General features: G+C 35.8%; 1 long non-coding RNA gene across 1 annotated transcript in view; it reads left to right on the plus strand.

Moving 5' to 3' along the window:
* Positions 1 to 345: 345 nt before the first annotated feature.
* The window catches only part of LOC103673484, a 206942-nt gene continuing 190988 nt past the window's right edge, over positions 346 to 16299 (plus strand). Inside the window, exon 1 of the long non-coding RNA XR_571413.2 lies at positions 346 to 425. This is a non-coding gene — a long non-coding RNA (uncharacterized LOC103673484). The remainder of the gene's footprint in view (positions 426 to 16299) is intronic.

Consider the following 16299-nt stretch of genomic DNA (forward strand, 5'->3'; position numbering starts at 1 on the left):
TACGCACTGAAATACTGTGTAACAGTTAAAGAAAAATGAAAAATTCTTTAAGACGTGTTTTCAGAATAAAAAGCAAGTTGCAGATGTTTCCATTTGTATTGAAGGAAAATTAAACATATATATGCATAAATATGTAAGTAGATATTAAAGGCTCTACAAAGTTTTATGCTAAACTGTTGCAATGATACTTCTGATGAGAATAATGGGAGATGGGACTTCTACTTTTCACTTCATATGCATCTGTATTGTTTCACTTAGATGAATATATGTGCATTACTTGTATATTTAAAAAGACTAAATATTTAGCCCCATTGTAATATCATTTCTTAACTTTCAGGTTAGCAAAGATTTCAAAAAAAAGAAAAACTGGTGAAGATACCAGTGTTGGCAAGAATAAGGGGAAAGGAACAGTCTCATCAGGAGAAGTAAGTACAACTGCTCCAGAGGGCAATGTGGGACTGCACGTTAAACCTTTATTGTGCATGCACTCTAAGCATTCCCATCTCTGTGAATTTATCTTAAGGAGATAATTGGACAATAATACAGAGATGTCTATACTAGAATGTTCCTTGTGATGTTGTTTATAGTATTAAAAAACAGAGGGGCGCCTGGGTGGCTCAGTTGCTTGAACATCTGACTCTTGGTTTCAGCTGAGGTCGTGATCTTGGGGTCATGAGATTGAGCCCCGCATTGGACTCCGCATTCAGTTCAGGGTCCGCTTGAGATTCTCTTTCCCTCTGCCTCTGCCCCTCCCGCTTGCGCTTGCTCTCCCTCTCTAAAATAAATAAAATCTTTAAAAAAACTGAGTATCAATAATTAGGAGATTGGTTAAATAAATGTACCATGGTAAATATACCATAGTATACCCACACAGTAGAGGATTATGCAGTCATTATAAAGGGTGACATTTATGTATATTTGTTACTATGTAAATGTAAGCATGAGATATAGTATGATAGCATTAACATACAAAAAATACACACATACACATATACATAGGCATATACATGGGAGACAGTGCAGAATCATGGTTAAGTACTTGCACTCTGGAGTCAGACTCCCTCAATTTGAATGTCAGAACTACCACTTACTAAGCTTTGTAATTTGAGACAATTAACTGAAACTTTCTTTTTTCAGTTTTGTTATCTGTAAAATGGGATTAGACTATGACCTACCACACATAGTTGTTGTAAGAATTAAATTAAAGAGACCATCATAATCACAGAGTCTATTTTTATTTTACATAAAGAGAAATCTGGAAAAAATCATCAACATGGTGGTGGTCGTTGTGTTTGGGTGGTAAAATTGAATCTTTTTTTTTGTTTTGCTTTCTTATATATACCTTTCTACATTGTTTTGATTTTCTAAAATTAACGCATATTTTTGTAATAGAGTAAATGATAGCTGGAAGAAGAGATGATTGGTAGAATGGAAGGAAGGAAGGAAGAGAAGCAGGATACCTGATGGCTTCAGGATAGGTCTCACAGGTAGCCAATTCTCTGATGAAGTTACAGAAGAGTATACAGAATCTACTCTTCAGCTCTATAGATTCCAAAAATCAGCTTAGCCATTCATCCAGTGTAGATCAGATTGTAGGGAACTGATGGAAGCTACATGGAACTACATTCATATATAGCTACATATGAAGCCACACACCTTTGCACACAATAAACCAGCATGTGTATGAGTCAGCTGATTCTTTTGCCAACAGGAGAACACAAATTAGAAATACTCTTTCATTGAAACATTGCTTGATATATGAAAACCACAATGAGATACCAGTACACACCAGAATACCTAATGTTATAAAGATTGGCAATACTAAGTGTTGACAGGGATATGAATAAACTAAAACTTTAATACCTTGTTGTTAAGAATGCAAAAATCGTACAGCCTCTTTGTAAACCAGTTTGACAGTACCTTATAAAGTTAAGCATACCGTACCTTATGACCCAGTAATTCCAGTCCTGGGTATTTACCCCAGAGAAATAAACACATATGTCCACGCAAAAAAAAAAAAATGTTAGCGAATGTTCATGGCAGCATTATTTATAATAGCTGAAAACAAAAGCAACCCAAATCTCCATTATGGGTGAATGAATAAACAAATGGTATATTTATATCATGGAGTACTGCTCAACAGTACACACGACATCATGGATGAATTTCAAAAGCATGCGCGTGAAAGAAGTCAAACATGAAAGACTGCATTAAAGGATGATTTTGTTTGTATGAAATTCTAGATAAGGCCAAGCTACCACCGATAGGGGATCAGTGTTGTCTGGGGTCAGGGATGAGGAGGGGTCATCAAGGGCAAACGGCCTTGAGGATACTTTTTAGAGTGAAGTTGCTCTTCTACATATTGCTGATAGCGGTAGTTAGTTACCAAAATTCATCAAACTATACACTTAAAATTGATTAAAATATTTATATGCAATTAATGTCTTAACAGTTTGTCTGTAAGTTATTGGTAAGGATGGAGCCAGTTTTTATTATTTTATAAATGATATTCCATTAATTCACTTTCTCAAAATGAGTATATGTATACGTACTATAGGAATTAAACTTTGAAGGAGACTAGACTATATGTAGCCATTGGTGGGACATTCCTTTTCTTTCATTCTTTTCCCCAAACAATGAAGAGTTCTGAAATTCTATATCCAAGATGTTCTAGGAGAGGCTATGTATTTAAAAGTGGAGACAAGGGGACTTGTCTTAAATCTGCATTTGTATGGTAAGCATATTATTTAAGTTGTGAATTTATTTGAGGATAGTATTAGACATTTTAGAGGAGCTAAAGCCTCCGAAACCATCTTTAGTTGCATTTACAGTTTCAAGTAGTATATTAATTTCAGGCACTAGTCAGTTATAATATCTGAAAGGAAATTTGCATTACACGTTAATATTATCAACAATATATTTTAAAACTTTGCCTTACGGGTAAGATTTTACTTCTGCAGATAGCTAACTTCTTCATTGTTCTGTGTTTCTTTTCATTGTTCTGTTTTACTATGTCCAATTTCACAGAGAACGATAACAGTACCATACTTGTTGATTTTATTTCCAAATTCTGACAACCTTTACATTTAGACCCTTTATCCCTTTACAGTCTCTATCTGTATATTCAATAATTTAAAATGTAATACCAACTCTGTTTTTAACCTGTGTCCTTGTTGTGGACTTCTGATCATATCAAAGATTGAAAAGTTATTCCAGTATTTTCCTAAAAATATGTTTTGGAGTTGGGTGTACTTGAGTTTGAATTCTGATTCTGAGATATTAGTTTGTAATTTTGGCAAGATATTTTTCCTTCAACTGTAAAATAGGGATATCCATGCTTATCTTATGAAATGAAGATTAAATATATATAAATGCACTGGTCACAGTATCTGTCACATGCAAATTCTTAAGCAAACACTACAAATTATAGAACAGGGATTTATAACTAATAAGACATAAAAGGATGGAAATGGATTCATATAAAAATATTCAGCCCCAAAGAAGGCAAGAATAAAAGAGGAAAAGGCAAAGAAAAAAAAATGAGACAGAAAACAAATAAGCTGGTAGATTTAAATTTAGCAATATCAATAATCCCATTAAATGTTAATGTTCAAACACCTAAAATGCAGATTGAAAGATTCAACAAAAGAGCAAGACCCAGTTACACTGTTTACAAGAAACACTGTATAAATATGAAGTCGCAGACAAGTTAGAAGTACAGGGTTGGAAAAAAGATATATACTATGCAAACACTGGTCAAAAGAAAGCTGGAGTGAGTGACTATATACATATCAGAAAATGTAGTTTTCAGAGCAAGGAATAAAATTAGTCTCTCTGCTTCCTTAGACCTCCAGTCCCCCAGATCCCTTCCTGTGAGGCAACATATTACCCATTTTTCTGTATCTTTCCAGAATGAGTTTTTGAATATATAAGCATATATCACTTTTATTTTTCACCAAAGGGAGCATACTATATTCACTGTAGTGTACTTTGTTCTTCCAAACATATCTAGGACATTATTCTGTATCACTACGTATAGATTTATCTCATTCTTTTTAACTACTATATGGTAAAGAATGAAGGTTTTTTTTGAAGGTCTCCATCAAGAACACTAGGACTCCACATTCTAGCTAACATGGCTAAATGAAACTCCTCCAAAATATGATTAGAAAGTTTAAAGAATTTCCAGTGCATTCAAAACTAAGGTCGATATCCTGAGATGTCATACTCCTACCAGTTACTCCCAAGTTGTACTTCTACCAGTGTGTTATTTTTTGAGGACATCATCCTCTACCTACTTATCTCCAAGCTAATTCTTAACTTCCCCTTCTCCCTTATGTTTCCCCAGTCTGTAACTAAGTCTTACAGATTCTACTCTCTAGGTGTCTCAGCAAGTTGGAGATGGATGATGAAACTCTTCTTAAAGTTCATTGTTACCTATTCAGTGCATTGGAGCTAAGGCTAATAGACGCATCCAGTTCCAAGCTCCACGGCCAGATGTTTTGCCTATAAAATTGCATCATAGAATTTAAGAGGTTTTTTTTAAGTGATAAATTGATATTTTTCATATTCCCTATTTGAAAAGTTTCTTTCCAGATTCTTTCTGTATGATTGTATTCACTGTTGTTCTTGTTTAGGAAGATATTCTGGTCTGGTGGGATATATAGCTTTATAATTATAATGTGGAATTATGGATCATCTTTGACAAGCTCCAAGTACTTTAACAAGTTCTGTTTCATATATCCTAATAATATCCCTTTGAAATAGGTTGAAGAAAATATTTTTTTTCAATTTACTAACAAAAGAACAGACACATAGATATATCAGGTAATTAGTGCTTGACTGCACAGTGTGTTAGTGACCAAGCTGGGACTAGAACCCAGGTTCCTGACTTTCAAGCCAGATTACGTTTCAGAATCATAAAACTGTCTACTCTGTAATTTTGCAAAAGTAATGGTGTATACTCTCACACATCCTGAATTTCTAGAGCTGTAATAATAATCCATTAAAAAAAGAAAGCAAGTCTTCCTTAGAGAATCTCACTGGAAAAGAACATTTCTTGAGAAATGTAGAGAAGACCTGTTCAACCAGTGATTTTCTTCATTAAGTACTTCTCTGTAAAATAAGCTTAAAATGTGATGACATCAGGTTCAATGTTACACCTATTTTTATTCCTGTAAAATATTGTCCAAACATATAAATGCCCTAGACTCTAAATCAATCATTTGAAAGTGGTTGACTACAGCTTTGAGAATATTGGGAACATCGTAAACATCATGCCCATCTGTCATTTCTTTTTCATCATGGAACATATATAGCCTGCAGTCATTCATAGCAATATCTCATGGTTCTGGAAAAGTCTTATGAATAACTTTCTCTGTCCAGCTGTGTATTTCTGAGTAATTAGATGAATTCAAAAGTCTGACAAACTAAATTCTAAATGGTGACTCAATGGCAGCAGGAATAGTTATATAAACTAGTTTATTTAAATCAAAAACCCATATTTCTTTGAAGTAGAGCAATTTCCAAGAAGAACTGGAAAAACTAGCATATGAAAGGAGAATTTAAACTTGGAACATTTTCATTGCAATTATAGAATATATTAGAATTTGATTGAACAACATTTTATTTATGGCCCTTTTCTCTTTGAGCTTTATTTCATCAAGATTTCTGTATGTTGGTGTTGCTTTTTTTTAAATAGAACCCAGGATATTAAAATTTTATTGTGTTTAGCAATGTGTATTTTGGATTATGTGTGTACATAATTCTAATATTTTTTTTCATTTCTCATCTATTATCTGAAGATGTGCACATAGATGAAGAATAAGTGATATTTGAGAACTATTCAGGTATGAGGAAGGAGAACATATAGTTGGTATGATTTAATTTATCTGCAATAAAAAAACATGACAAGTGAAATAGGTCATATTTTTAAGCAAGCAAAATTTAGTATATAAGCATCGATGGAATCAAAATAATGAGGGATGGTTCTCTTTTTTAAAGATTTTATTTATTTATTTGTCAGAGAGAGAGAAAGGGAGAGAGAGAGCACAAGTAGGGGGAACAGCAGGCAGAGGGAGAAGCAGGCTCCCCCCTGAACAAGGAGCCCAATGCAGGACTCGATCCCAGGACCCTGGGATCATGACCTGAGTTGAAGGCAGATGCTTAACTGACTAAGCCACCCAGGCATCCCTTTAATGAGGTATGTTTGATGATAAATAATAGACAGTGAATACTTAAAATAATTTATCATGCAATTGGCATTATAATTCCAGAAATTAAACAAAAGAATATTCTTCTGTATCTCCTTACAAATATTTATTTTAATTTTTCCATATTTTTGTTTGTACATATACACACATAATTTTAACATAATTATTTTGAGTGGATGTAATTTTGTATTTTGACCTGGAAAAATGAATGGTTTTTGCAGAGCAAGAAATTCTTTGGAATATTGTAGTGGATATTAATTTGATGCGACATTTTAAAACATTGATAATAAAAATATTTAGGAAGAATCTTTTTCTAAAATCCCCTCAAATATTTTTAAAAATAAAAAGTGAAGTTATAAATTAATAAATAACAAATAAATTAACCTACCTGATTTATTTATAGGATTTTCTTTCTTTTTAACACTGACTCCTTTGCCCCTCTCAAGCAAAAGAAAATTTATATGTCCTTAATTCTGCTTTCTTTTAAAATGCATAGTAAATGTTGTCAATCAGTTGAAATATTCTAATGCTGTTAGTGTAGAATACTAATGAGTGTGAATGGATGGGAACATTTTGCCCATATAAATTAGACCTAATTTAATATTCAATATTAATTTTGTATCTCATGAAAAAGACTTTTGTTTCCTAAGATTTAATAAGACTTTTCAAGACCACCTGATTTCCATCCATTGGCAAGATTCCGTCTGGTAAATGTAGTAGCTTTTATTACTGTTCACTAAATTTTCTAGTTTCCTTCCCTATGGAATCCCTTGCTGAGAGACAGTCCATCACTGCCCAGTGATCATGTGATTTGTTTTGGCCAATGAAATGAGCAGGGGTGACAGAATTCACTTCTGGGAAGAGCCCTTAAGAGCCAGCACATGGTTCTTGATTCTCTTTTTCCTGTTTCAGAGACTGGCAATCATAAGCCATTGCTCTAAAAGCCTAGGTCTTGAAACAGAGCCCTCAGTTGTTTGGACACTTACCACGATTGAGAAGTAAACCTTTCTTGTTGCAAACCATGGAGATTTTAGAGATCACTGAAATTAGGAGGCCACTGAGTTATCTCAGGGATGAGATAATCCTGCCAATATACCTGGGCTGCAACCTGGCAAGCATGTGTAGGAATGGCTTCTAAAGGTATTAGATCAGAGAGAATTAACTGTGAAATTGAATAAGGCAAAATTTACCTTATCTTAACACTTACAAAAATAGCAGATGTTTTTCCTTGAAGTCACTTTTCAAGATTCTCAAATAGTTTTAGTTCACAGACCTCTTTGATGCAGACACAGAAGACTCTATTTGCCAAAACTTAAATACACACATACTTACCTCTCTATTCTTGGCTATGTGATATTTAACATCTCATACAATAAACTTCCTGGATATGGCAGGCTAGGTAAGATACCCCTCCCATTGTACCTTGTGCTTTTTGGTTATAACATATTAAATATCTATATTCCCTGCTACAATCTTAGTTTCACGAAGGCAAAGAATGTCCTGTTTTATTGTACCAGTGAAGCTAATGTCAGGAAGTGGAATTTGAAAGAAATTGAATGGAAGGATTATTTTTGTGTGTGTCTTATGAGCAAGATTAAGTAATCACCCAGGGAGGTTGAGATACCCAGGAACTGGCAATACCAGGAAGTAGACAAGGGAAGAAAATGGTATTATCAGGTCTGAAGAGACAAGGGAAGAAAATGGTATTATTAGGTCTTTTTTAGAGACTAGAGTGATGGAAGAGGGGCCACTCAATAGGAGCTGTAATAATGGAGAGGTACAGCCACTACCACAGTAGTGCACCACAAAAGGGAAATCCCTGGGGAAGAAATACCCTGATCTTTTCCCCCATCTGCTCTGCCATCTCCTATGAGGGCCTCCCACTGGCTGACTCTCACAGAAAGTCAGAGGATGAGGAAGCCTGTTCATAGAGTTCACAGAGATCATCCCCTTATGGGCACAGAGCAAAGCAGAGAAGGATGAGGGATGAGTCTTGGGAGGGCAAACAGAAGAATGCACACACCTCTTTATTGATGTATTTCCCATTCCTGTTTGTTTGCTTGGTGCATAGGAGGTACTTAAAAATATGTGATGAATGAAAGGATGAATAGCATAGACACTAAAAACAAAGTAATCTGGATGTGTAGACACTAAAAACAAAGTAATCTGGCTGCTCTTCTTAATTTTTTAGGAAATTATTTTACTTCAACGAGTTGTCTTGTCATTGAATATTTTCATAAGGGACTTTCAGTTATTGATATTAAATACTTCTAAACCACATTTTGAACTCCTATGAAAAACACTGAGAGGCAAAGTAACTGGGGAAGCAATTATGAAAGAAATCATATTGGTATGCAAAAATGAAGTTACTCAATTTGAACAAGTTTATTGAGTAGATAATTAAGTGAAGAAGGTAAGTCATAAAATGTAATTCATGGCATGCAGTGACAACACAAGTACTCAAATAATCACGGGTATTAGTACTGAGTGGAATGTCAACTGGGGAAAGGCATTAGAAGATAATGTAATTGTGGTATTTGATCACTACAGCAGCAATGATGATTAAAAGATTTAGAGATGGGTTGGCTATCTCTCTGTTGTAAAGCTCATAAGAAAGAAAAAAGTGAAGCTTAGTGCTTGAAATCTTAAACCAAAACATGAAAGGAATATCAAAAAGTTTCTATGGAAGTTTTAAGGAAGATTTTCTAACCTAGGGTCCACATTTAGAATTCATGTCTCTCATATTAGGGTAGGGGCATTTGTTGAGAAGTGAAACACTGAGATTTGAGATGGGACGTTTGGGCAGGTGTAGGTGAGGCTGAGAATTTGGGCAGGCGTAGGTGAGGCTCCAGTTGTCTTGAACCCGCCTTGAGAGTGAAAGCAGCTCTCTTCCATTGTCTGAGAAACCAGTTTTTCCTTGCAGAGAAACTTTTCAGTACCTTCTCCTCAAGACACTCCTCCCTCATTCAACACCCAGTATTGCCTTTAGGGCCATAAAGAGAATTAAATAACAGCGTAACCCTGAGGAAAAATTGCAAGGTCTGCTCTGGGAGGAGATCATCTTACCAATTTGTGTAAGCAAGAATCTGGCAGGCATGAATAGGTTGAATTCTGAAGAGATTGGGTTAAGGTGAATAAACTTAAGATTAAATTGGAACAGTGGTTCTCAAAGTGTGGTTGTTGGGCCAGCCAGGATCAGTTATCACCTGAGAACTTGTTAGAAATGCAAATTCCCAAGTCCTATCCTATACCTAATGAATCAGAAACTCTAGGGCATGAGGCTCGGAAATCTGTTTTAACAAATCCTCTGGGTGATTCTGGTACATGTTAAAGTTTGAGAACCACTGGAATATGCTAAATGTATGTATGTGACCTCTACTGGGGTTTGAGGTTTAGTATTTTAGCTAGGACAGTTGGGAGTGAGTCTTATAGTTGGCTGGTATGGAAGCCTGGACTTAAGAGTTGCCTGTGGTCAATAAGGTTGAGATTAAGACCTACCCTAATATAATGTAGGAAAGGAAATTTGATGCCTCAGAGAAATGAGAATGTTAGAACAGATTTAAAATGTGCCATTGGCTCTACTGTCCTTTCACCTTTACCCCCAGCACACCCTGAGGTCACTTCTTTCATTCAAAACATATTAAAATGCATTGGTGAGGGGAGCAGCCACACCCTTAAAAACTTCTGTGATGGCTGTCTCTCACAGCTAATGATGGATATGGGTAGTGATGGCATGAAAATTAACTCCCTGACTGGAACAGAAAAAAAAATGAGATATTAGAGTAGTACGGCCAAGTGTCTGTTCTTAACTGTGAGACAGGGTATCACAGTTATCCTAAAAGGATGTAGTTTCCAGAATGGTAATCAGACTGTTTTGACTAGCATGGACATGTGCCAATGACTAAGTGATCATAAGGTTATTGGGAATTAAACAGATGGGCAAACTTCTAAGGTGTTTCTTGATTTATCTAAAATAAAAACGGACTTAGAATGTCATAGAGAGAATTCATAGCCTCATACCCAGTTCCCAGACTTAAGGCAACATGCTGATCTGAAGCCCTTTAGTTAAGGAGCAGGCCAGATTCTTTTGAGGAAGAATGTGGCCTGCAATATGGCCACAAATGAGGTTCATGGCTTTTCCAAATAAACCTACTGAGTTACTTATCAGGGTAATTTGGGGAAAGTGGGGAGAAGGCAGAATTCCCAGGCCTTCTGGAGATTTTTAATAGTGACTCTGAGATAATGCTAGTTCTTAGGATATAAAACACCATCATGGTCCAGTAGTCATAGTATGGACTTAGGGAGGTAAAGTGATAAATGAAATCTTTTTTTTATTATTTATTATTTATTTTTATTTTTTATTTATTTGGGTTTTTTTTGATAAATGAAATCTTGACTCCATTCTGTCTGGTAGTGGCTCTAATAAATCTACAGACCCATCCTGTGGTTATTTGCACAGTTTCTGAATATATTCTCAAATAGACATTTTTCTCAGCTGAGGCATCAGCTTAGAAACAACCCCTGGTTGGGGTTCCTGAGTGGCTCAGTGGGTTAAGTGTCTGACTCTTGATTTTGGCTCAGGTCACGATCTCAGGATTGTGAGACGGAGCCCTACATCGGGCTCTGCATTGGGCATGGAGCATGCTTGGGATTCTCTCTCTCCTTCCCCCCACTTCCTTCCCCCCACCCCCAAAAAAGAAAAGAAACAACCACTGGTGAATTTAGGTTGCTGTGCTATAGAATGCAGTTGAGGAACCAAAGAGTGGAGGTGGAGCTATCTTTCTCACTTTTATATCTTATATGAAATGAAATCATTTAAGGGTTCAGAAGGTTTAGAAGTTCTAATTCCCAAGGTAGGACAATTTCTGCCAGGTAACGTAGTCACTATTCCATTAAATTAGAAGCTGAGACTGTCCTTTGGCTATTGGGGGCTTCTCATGCTGAAGAACCAACAGGAAGACCTTACTGTACTGGCTAAGGTAATTGGATCCAATTGCCATGGGGAAATTTGGTTACTGTGATACAATAGGGGCAAGGAGAACATGGTAGAACTAAGGGGTTTTGCTGAAGAACCTTTTACTATTCCATAAGAACAGTCAATGCGAGCATGTGGAAGCTCAATAAAGACAGCTCCACGAAGGATTTTAAATTGTGGGAACAAATGTTTGGGTCATCCTACCAGATACATAAGCCCAATCAGCAAAAATACAGGGAAAAACAAGTGCTGGGTATCACTTTAGGTCTCATGATTAGTTACAGAACCAGTTATTATAGTGGCTCTGTCTTATGTTAATTATGTTTTCTTTTTCCTCTTTTTTCTGCTACTAAATATGAAAAGTTTTGATGGGAGGTTAATTATAATTTAAGTTTCAGGAAAGAGCATGAATGAACTGAAATGACTTCGTGATTATAGAATAGCTGATGGGATTTAGTTATCACTTTTGTGTGGAGTGCAAGAGTTTCTTCATGAATGGGCAGAAATAAATGCTGTTGAGGCAAAGGGTGAGCTGTGCTGCTTGTTCTCTGACTTCTCTCTCTTCCCATGTATCAGTTATCTGCTGCTGGATAACAAATTTCTTCCATATCCAGCAGCTTAAAATAACAATTCTTTAACATCTCACAGTTTCTGTGGGTCAGAAGTCCAGACATAGCTTAGCTAGGTCCTCTGGCTCAGGTTCTCTCAGAGGGCTAAAGCTTCGTCCAAAGATTTGACTAGTGAAGGATCCACTTCCAATCTCACTCACATGGATAGTGACAGCATTCAGTTCCTCGTGTGGTTGTTGGACTGAGAATCTCAGTTCCTTGCTAGGCTGGAGACTTTTCTCATTTTCTTGCCATGTGAGACTCTCCATAGGGAAGTTCATAATATGGCAAATGGCTTCCCATAGAATGAGCAAGTGAGAGGACAAGAGAATATTCAACATGGAAACTCAAGATGGAAGCTCAAGATAGAAGCCAGGATGGAACCATATCATAGAAGGATATTCGAACACTTCTGTCATATTCTGTTCATCAGAAATTTGTAACTATGTCCAGCCCACCTTCAAGGGGAGGATATTACACAAAGGAACAAATACCAGGAGGCAGGGTTCATTGGGAGCTACCTCAGGGGCTGCTTCTTGTACCTCCAATTCATTCTCTGTCCTAATATGAACCTTAGTTAGACTGTATTAGCCAGGTCCTTGCCCACTAGCTTTCTGCTGGGTTTTGCCAATGAGAGTTCTACGCAGGAGAGTAAAAGACAAAAGAGAAGTCAGAATATTTCTTTCCCTGCTTTCTGTCTTCATTCTGTGTTTCTGGCTGTATTCTTCTGAGTGTGTGTGTGTGTGTGTGTGTGTGTGTGTGTGTGTGTGTATTCAGAATACTGGTATTTCCTCCCTTACCCATTTTAGGCCTGGTAATGGGTTAGGCTTCCCATAGTTGCCAGTCCTTGGACACCTCAACATCCCTTGCTTATTCTTCACTTGTGCACACACCTCTATAAATGGTCCTTTCACTGAATTCTTTTGTTTCCCTGCTAGCACCTTGAATGATACATGTCTCTTAGTACAAGAGATTGTATATTAATTTTTTTTTTAGTCTTAGTGCTTAACATGTTAGGCACTTAGTCAGGGTTGGATGATTAAGTGGATAGATGGACGGGTGAACCTAGTTTGAGTAATATGAAAGAAGAGAAAGAGAAAATATTTTAAATTATGTGAAAATTCTTCATTGACACAGAATGGGCCTAATGTGTTTTATCTGAGACCATAAATGAGAAAAGAATTAAGTGATTTCTAAAGAAAAATGGTAATTTTAAAGAAGTAATTTATTTTCTTCTGATAGAGAAAGAGAAACTAATAGAGAAACTTACTTAGATCGAGCCACCAACTCTATAGTAGTGGAGTATTTTCAGAGGATTATCAAATTTATGGAGGCAAAATACATACTGCATCGGCTTAATATGAAATAACCATAACTAAAGGATGTGGTTATTTTTATCCCATTCCGAAACAATTAAGATTATTCCAGCCGTATGTGTCATTAAAAAACTTTTACCAATGAGTTTTAAATTTATGCTAATAATCGAGGGCAATTTAGCTGATGTTAGTAAGTATTTAAGAGTTTTAGGCATAAAATACTTCACAACAAACCATACTGTGTTCTAAATATCAATGTACAAAAAGTAAGGAACTTTGACCCTTTGAAGAAAGACAACTAAGAGGATTTACTATGTTAGATGACCTCATTCTGCAACAGGTAATATTGTGGAAATCTGGCATTTTCACAATTTACTTGAGGGCAAAATACCATATCCTCTGAGATGTTGGCTTATGTCCCTTTGCCACTACAGTATGAAATACCCTTAGTATTCTGGGTTTTAATTTCCTTGTTAATATAAGGCAAATCCTAAAGACCATCTGTTTTCATTTTGTAATGTGTGTTAAAGCAGCCTTGCAAATAATTTTCAGAAATTGACTTACTTAGTATTTTTCCTACCTGCCCTCACTTCAGGAGACATTTGCTTGCACAGTAAATTCATAGTCTTTATTATTTCTAAGGCCCACATGGTTACTTTTAGTGGGCAAGTGAATAAGGGAATATTTGCAAGGCCCATGTAAAGACTATCAGGAAGAGCAAAATTTAAGGTAGACTCCAGGCAACTCAAAAACATTTTATTAACAGAAAATTTATTTTTTTAAATGCATTTTTATGTAGCCCAATTACATAGCTAATTTATGTTTTGAAAAATATCTAGGAGTACCTTTTCTTGTCTTAATTGGCAGTTTTCCTGGCACAGCGTTGACAACAGCCCTCATTAATACAACATTCATTGCACTTAAAGAAACCTAAGATGGTACGCTGTAGGGTGTAAAAATATCTCCAACAACTCTGCACCTTCTTCCCAACATTTGCAATCAGTAAAATCAAAAAGTTGAGAGAAATTAATAAAGTGACAGAAACCAATAATATTCAAAAAGAAACTCTAACACTAAAAACCTCAACTTCTTAATTAGGTCCTCTCTTCCATTTCAAACATACACATGCACAAGCCTACATATATCTTAATATCAGCGTATTCGAGGATATGCTCATTTTTGCAGACTTGAACTACCTTACAGATCCCAAAAGAAGCAAAAGGTCTAGGAAATTGTTAAGAGAGAACCAAGAATTCTTTTAATTAAAAATATTTGTAACCAGCCTCCCAAGTGGGTAATAAAATATGTGACTGAATGTGAAATAGGCAAAAGAAAAAAAATCACAAATCCATTTATTTTCCCCAAATCAAAACATTATATTGAGAAATCTGTTACTCCCTCACCTGCCAAGTTCTAAGATTAGAAATCTTTGTTTTTGCTGTAACAGTTGATGCTACTGAAAACTGCTAAGTCACTTGAGGAACCTGATCCCTGTTCTATTTCAGATGTTTCTTCTTCAATAATTTTTTAATTCAGAAGCTTTACAGATCACTCTAAACTTAGAGTCATAAGAAGAATGCTTTCAGATTTTTTTCCCCCTCTCTTGTGTGTATATGTATACCAGAATTTCTCCAGATCTCTCAAAATAAGTACTGTCCTCCAGGCTAAAACAAAGCTACAAGTACAATCAGTGCCTGTCTCAGGTCTTATCTCTCATGGATTGCTACCATTGTATTAATTAGCTTCTAAACTTCTGACTCTGTTGACCATGTAGTTCCTTTTTTCAGTGTCATCTGCTGCCAGTCTTGTTCATAGTTTAAAAAATAATAATAAATCAACCTTTTTCTGTAGGTTTCATTTGAACATGACTTGACCAGTCACCACAGCCATCAATCACCCTTTCGTTAAGACATTGTTTCTTTATGCATAATATTACCATGGTATATTTGTTTCTTTGAAATAGAGAGAAATGTAATAAACTACTGAGACTATCATGTGTTAAGGGGTGCTACAAGGCCAGAGTCTGCTGAAAACTGTTCTTCCTACCTGGTGTGGTGTATGAGACTCTTACCATCGGGGGCACTCCATTTAGTTAAGCTAAAGGCATCAGGACAATTATGTATTCTGATAATGTTACAAGGGAAGTAATCTAACACAACAAATCATGCATGCTTAGGGTAACTTGAAACCTACCTAAACAAAATAAAACCCATAATCCTTGCCAGTGGGTTTGGATCAAATGTAACTTTTCACTGAGTCTTCAAATTCTACAACTTTTCCATTATTTAAGATACATTCTTCAAAACTCCAGAAAGAAATTCCTAACACACCACCATATAGCTGAGGTTTAAAGAAAGCTCCAAAGATTAAGGAATGTGTGTAAAAGATCTTAAACAACAGAGCTGTTTTTGTTCACTCTCCTCTCCTCTTCTACAAAGAAAAACAAGAACATGGGTGACCTATGAGGATAAGGGAAACAGATCTCCATCTGCAAGCCTGTAAGAGGCCATTGAAAACAAGAGTATGAAAAGAAGTTTTAAAAGTTATAAGGAACACATTCAGAGAAGATTTTCAAATGCAAACAAGCAATTAATGAATTGAGTAACAACAGAAATTGAGCATATGCCAAGGCTTGCCAAGGCCTGCTATCTCATGCTTCTTTGGTGGGAGAAATTACTTTCTTTTACTATGTAACTCTGTCCTGAACTTTGTGCTATTTGGAGGAAAGAAAGGTGCTCAGGAAATAGGATTATCATTACCAGTAGCAGAAGGAGAAACTTAGTGGGTTTATTGTTTAGAAGCCATTCCAAGTAAGAATTAAATTAAAGTTTGCCTGAAAATAACTTTATACAAAGAGCATATTGTAGCTGCCAGTCAATAAACTATAACGTATAGAATAACTACATAAGCAATACGAAATGATATTTTAAGTAGTTTGTTCGTATGTGCAAATATAGTTGACCCTTGAACAACACAGGGGTTAGCGGGACCAGCCCTTTGTGCAGTTGAAAATCCATGTATAACTTTTGACTTCCAGAAAACTTAAGTACTAGGTAGCCTACTTTTGACTGAAAGCCTTACTGATAGCATAAACATTCAATTAACACATATTTTGTATATGTATTGCGTACTGTATTCTTATAATAAAGTAAGCTAGAGAAAAGAAAATGCTATTTAGAAAATCATAA

Source organism: Ursus maritimus, unplaced genomic scaffold (genome assembly GCF_017311325.1).
Source record: "Ursus maritimus isolate PB19 unplaced genomic scaffold, ASM1731132v1 scaffold_35, whole genome shotgun sequence".
Lineage (NCBI taxonomy): Eukaryota > Metazoa > Chordata > Mammalia > Carnivora > Ursidae > Ursus > Ursus maritimus.